We start from the raw sequence: 6,336 nt of genomic DNA, 5'->3' as shown, positions 1-6,336 counted from the left end.
AAGCAAGAAGACATGTTGCTGTATTAAAATGCAGCAAGCTTCAGCATAAAAGACAAATATGTCCTTTACCAGCTTTATATAAAAGCAAGTAAATACAACAGAAAGATATAAACTAGTAAATTGGGTTTACTTCCCAAAATGCATTAGATCAAAAAGGAGAAATGCATGTCATTTGGAAACTTACCATATTTCTATGCAAAACTTTGTTATAGTGGCTTTAAATTGTTAGTTGAGCTTTCTTACTTGGCATCTGCCCTAGTAAAGCATAGCCTGTAGGCAAGACAGGTGAATGCAAGCCCAGCAAGCAGCCTTAGGCAGAACACGAGGACATGAGGACAAACGCAGGATTTGGTTAAGAACAGGTTCCTAAAAACAAACAAACACACACACACACACACACACACACACACACACACACACACACACACACGAGCACTTTTAGGACCCTGGACAGAGCCCAGGAAGCACGCAACTTGTAACAAGGGCCTGTTTTTGCTCTCTGGGGTTTACTACACCACTTACAGTGCAATCAAAAGTCCCCAATCTGTCGGCATCTTTCTGCTAGCCATGGCTTTGCACGATTCTCCCCCCAGTCTAAACATTCATAGGATTTTTCTGTGTAAACATGCAGGAGGAGAGAGGGCAGTTCCTCTTCCCTACAGGCAATTTACACACACAGCAGAAGTATATAAATAGCCTGCTGGGAGATCTGCCTCATTACTCTCCAAGTCTTTAAGCATGTACAGGATTACTTCCTTTGAGTTCCCTGTCATATCTGAAAAAAATCTTACAAGAAGCAGCCTTTTGGAGGCAAGTATGCTGGCCCCTCAACAGAATTGAATTTATGGGTGGTGGTGGGAAAGATCACATTTTTAATGTTCCTCTATAAGAAAGAAATCCTGTAAGGTTTTTTAAAACCCCAAACAGAGAGGAAGGGAAGCCTGCGTAAAACAGTTCTAATGGAGGAGGTTTTATGTATTTATTATTGAAAAGGGCTTTTACACGGGGAACTGCGTAAACAATTAGAAGCAAAACAAAGGCAGTCATGTCAGCCACTTCAAATTGGATCCATAATTATGTATTATACTCATATCCCATCTTTTTCCCTACAAGGAATCAAGGCAGTTACACAAACCTCCTCCTGGTTATTTTACCCTCACCAGAACCCTGAATGGTAGTCTGAGAGTCAACGACTAGCCCCAAATCACCTAGTAAGTGGGAAGTAGAACCCGGATGTCCCTCAAGCACTCTTAATTACTACACCACAATTCCATATGTCCAGTTATCTTTATGAGGCCAACTCAGGGTTCACCAAAAAAAAGTGCATGCCCCCCTGCAACTCTAAGAGCTAATGCCCCTTCCGTCAACTCATTCTGCTGAAGCATGTAGATCAGCCTGGAGAGTTGCCAGTCAGCACAAATCAGATGAAGGCAGCCAGCTCTTTCCCAGTCTCCACAAAGATGCACTCGCTTTTGGAGAGGACCTCACAGGCCGCCCGCTGCTTCCACCACGTGCGGCTCAAAAGACCGCTTGGCAAAATGGCCACTCTCCCCTTGCACAAGCCGTTGCGCGGCTATTATCGCGTGGGTGTCGGAGATCCTTCTTCCGAGCCACCGGCAAAGGGCACACATGGCGGTGCCGCGACGGCAGAGGGCGGGAAAGCCTCCGGCCGAGTGGGAGTGACGTAGCCTCCCTGAGTCAGGCTGCCGCCCCCGCCTCCCTCATGTCCGGGAGATTTAAAAGCGCGCGAGCAGCCCTGGCCGGCGACCTCCAAGCGCGGGCAGGTCGGCGGGGAAAGCGCGCGCGCGAACGCTGAGCGAAAGAAACGCCGCCGCGCAAAAGGGCCATGCCGAGGGCAAGCGCTAGACAGAGGCAACAGAGCAAGCCTGCTGCTTGGCACCCGGAGAATAGCCGCGGCGGCATCTGGCAGCCCTGCCTGAGGAAGCTGCAGCCTGGATCGGGAGCCCCCTGGAGTTTGCTCCTTTTTCTCCTCGCCTTGTGGGTGAGCGCGTGCAAAGGTCAGTGCGTGCTGCGGGGCTCCGTTGCCCCCTCGTGGGCTCCCCTTCCGCCTCCGCGCGTGCTTTACCTACCCGAGCACTCGCTTCTGCAAAGCCCGCTCGCTCCTGAGGGCTGCAGATTCTCCGTTCTCTATTACTTTCCTTGCCTTGTCCTCTCTGTAAGTCTGGGAAACTTAAAATGCTGGTGTCATTCACTGAATTTCTCAAATTTCTAGCTTCCTTCCCGCAAAACGTACAGGCATCTCCTGGTCTCTGCGTTGCTTTCTTTTTAAAAGGAGGGAACTCCAGTTTCCAATGTTTCCAGATTTATGTATTAGGGGCTATTAGCAAGCAGACGTTTTCACTGGCTTGTTGCAACTTGCTCCGCTGGACAGACAAGGGTGCTTTTAACGACCGCAGGATTTGCAGGCATCCCCGTGCATAACTTTGCCTACCGTGGCGATGCTAATCAGGTGAAGGGTGCAAAACTTTTATAGTTGAAAAAAAGTGTGGTTGATTCAGCTTGATATTTAAGCCTGTTTTCTACGTAGCTGACACATTCTTATGCGAACATTTCTTGACTGAAATTTTCTTACAGTTATGCAATATGAGTTTTGTTGAAGTCAAAAAGCTTGCCTAATTGGATACCAACCAAATTTGTCTTGCAAAAGAGAGCCTGTTTTCCACGTTGTGTTGCCTATTTTGTATTTTTAAAATTCATGTCTTGAATTTTGAAATGAGCTAAGTCAGGTTACCTGTAGGCTAAGTCAAATGTGGCAGGTGCTGTCTACTAATTTAGTGTTAAGCAAATGCAGAACAAGCTTTTAAATCCTGCTTCATTCCAGTTTTCTTCCATCCACCAAATACCACCTCAGATACAGCAGTTTTATTCCCTACCAAAAGATAGTTGGAGGTGGGCTGAATATCTCTAAAACACTGAATGGAGTGTAGAAAACTCATGTGTTTATAATTATATGAAATATTTTATCCTATTTTTCAAACAACATTGGTTCTCAAAGTGGCTTACATTAATCCAGTATTCAGTACAGTGTGAGTGGCGGGCACTGAAGAAAAATAAAAAAGAAATCCATGGTGCCTGCGATTTTAGTTTAAATAATGTAAGAAAGTTACTATGATGTGGTATCACTCCTATAACTACAAATTTGTTGTTACACAGGTAGAAAGTGGCTTGTACCAAGCAGATTTATTACTGCTGTTTACTACTACTGACATTTTAATTTAAATTTTAAATGAAAACCTCTAATTTAAATGGACAGAGTCAGTCATCCCAGAGAAAATGGACTTGTGTTTCCTTGGTGCAGCTCAACTCTATGATCCTAGCAAGGGTTAAAGAAGGACAAAGATGTTCTGTACCAAACAGACTTACAGATACTGCTGCTGGTGTTGAGGTTCAAGTGGATTTGTGTTCATTAAAGTTAGCAACGGAAAATATTTCATTGAGCTTTGAAAAATAGTATGGTAATATTGATAAAATTGATATATAACAGCTGTTTATATATCATATTGATCTGAATGATATTTCAGTTGGCTGTGTGTGCCTATGACAGTACTAATTCATGAAAAGTACAATCATATGGAAGCCTTATATTTAGCATAGGATAACTCCATTACTTGTTACATTCTCCAAAAATCAATATCCGTACTTAAAACTACAATATCTGAATAAACTCGGTGAAGGAGCAAAAAAGTAATTGCAGTGTAATATTTGTAAACAAATACAGTCAGTAAGAGTTACTACCATACACAGTATAAATTGCTTGTCAACAAAATCTAAATATGTTTTTATGTTTGTGTTAGGACTAGAGTGAACACTGCAAGGTTAAATGCAACTAAGACTCTAAGCCTATACTACTTACCTGGGGAAAAGCCCCTTGACTTCAGTATATATTGGCTTCATATATATATAGCCCCCTGGCTATATATATTTGTTTATATATAAACAATATTGTGTGTATATATATTGTATATATTGTATATATTTTATATATTAGCCTGATATTATGGAAAAGTGTTAAAACACTTTATTCTTTTATAGCCAGAGAGCTGTTGTACTTAGAAAACAATTTCAGAATGCATAGTTCTTGGATTTATATTCCTAGATAGCAAGTGGGCAGAACCTGTGGCTTTTAAGATGTTGTCAATTCTGTGTTTTCCTGGTAATACTGTCTTTTTTTTTTTTTTTTTTTACCCCAACTTTTTTTTCCTGACTTTTTTTTTTTTTTTTTTTTTTTTTTTTTTTTGCCCCATTTTTTTTTTCATATTTTTTTTTTTTTTTTTTTTTTGCCTAATATGGCTCCAAACCTGGTTGGAAAAAAACTGCCCAGATTGTGTGTGTGGGGAGGGTGACATAGCAGGGAGAACTAGCTATGGAGGACTTGATACTGCCTTTCTCCTACCTCTAATTCTATTCCATAGGTATCCCCATGCCTGGCATTTTAATTATCCCAGCAACAGAGCTTTGGAAACATTTAACTGAGGCAATGTACTGGTTGCATAACTAAACTGCCCACTTTGGCTTATTTACTCCACAGTGGATTGCAGCAAGCTCAGAGAGCCATTTAGAATATTAAGACTGTGGCTTGTCATGTCATCTGAACCCAGGGACCATGGATTATGTGATTATCAAACAACCTTCACAGAACCCTAAATAGGTTGTGTTTTTCCTTTGTTGTGTAACTGGGTTCATACAACACCATAAGCAATGGTGGTTATAAGCCAGGGGTAATTTGTCATGCTGCCTGAACCCAGCTTTTGCACAGTTAACAAGCCAAGCTGCTTGGGTTCAGCCAATATGACAAGCCACTTCTGGATTATAAACCAACATGGCTTATTGTGGTGCCTGAACCCAAGCATTGGGTGGGTTTGCACAATTGTGGAAGAACAGTATGACACTGGCATATTTTCCTACCCTGTACATGCTAGTCATATGCCAGAAAATTGCCATAATCATCCTTGATGAGTACACTTTGTCATATTGTCCAAACTTAGTGGAGATGGGAGAAGTTTACAAACTGCCTCACAGCTCTAGAACAAGCCACATTTAAATGCAGCCATGCCCACTTTTCCTATACTTTTAGAAAATTTCCTTACTAGATTTCCCCCACCCGACTTCTGTATCGAATTCTCATATCAGAGGTACTATATATTTACTATTCTTTCCCCCCTTAAGTTTAGTTAATTATATACTGCTGCACCCAACCAAAAAGGAATACCAAAGCAATTTACCAAAAAGGCAGGCCAGCTTCACAGTTTGAAAGCGATATTAGGTAAGGTTGAAGTCTGGCATACATTGTGTTTAGGGGGAAACTGGACGATAATATATTAAGGTTCTTGCATTCTTTATGTAGCTGTAAAGCTGACCATAAGGGCCATGAAATAAAAATTGTTGCACCAAGTGTCATTTGTTCTATCTGTGAATGGTGTTGTTTGGACAATAAACAGTTCTGTTTTGCCATTTCCATTCACAAGGGAAATACAGTCTGTGATTCAAATAAGCAAAAAATTAGCTATCCCTTCTGTTAGCTAGCTAACAAAAATTTCTGCTTTGAAATTATGTGCCAAAGTGTGTGTGTGTTGGAGGGGGGATACTAATTACTTAGTTTTAGACATACAGTGTTTCTGATCATAAAAATAGTTCTGAGCGTTAGAATAGTTGGTAATACTTGAATACATGTAATTCAGAAAAGGATAAGATAAAGCACTGACCTATTTAGAAGAAAAAATATCTACCACCAAATACATCTAGCTAAAGCTTAGTTCTGAGGCAAAAATATTGGACTGATTAATGCAGTCAAGCAGAATATAACCATGATAAGAATAGAGGTTAAAATATTAGTGCAACTTCTAAGCAGGAGGACTACAAAGCAGCAGAGTTAGGAATGTTTAAGCTCCATTGATTTCAGGGAACTGAGGCTATAATCCTGCACAAGCTTATCTGGGAGTAAGTCTAACTCAACTCATTGGGGCTTACTTCTGAATAGGTATGTACAGGATAGCAGTGTGTGGTACACATACTGATTGTGAGTCATTTTAACGTTCTTTGCATAACTCCACTGAAATGAATATGTACTTGTGCAAGAAAACTCGTATGGTAGATGTACTACCATAAATTTATGCTGGGTGGGCTCTGAGGTCTCCAGTAGACTGCAGTGGGAGACCTATATTATATTCTGCTTCTGCTGCTTTTGGCGCTAATGTGCTAACAGTGTTTTATTGTTTGCTATATTCATTTATTCTCACTGACCTGATCAGAAAGACACATCTCTGTATAATGAATAATATAGTATGGCTATAAAAACAAGGAATTCCTTTTTATTTC

Source organism: Varanus komodoensis, unplaced genomic scaffold, assembly GCF_004798865.1.
Source record: "Varanus komodoensis strain SLA01 unplaced genomic scaffold, ASM479886v1 scaffold9, whole genome shotgun sequence".
NCBI lineage: Eukaryota > Metazoa > Chordata > Lepidosauria > Squamata > Varanidae > Varanus > Varanus komodoensis.
This window is presented reverse-complemented; position numbering follows the sequence as displayed.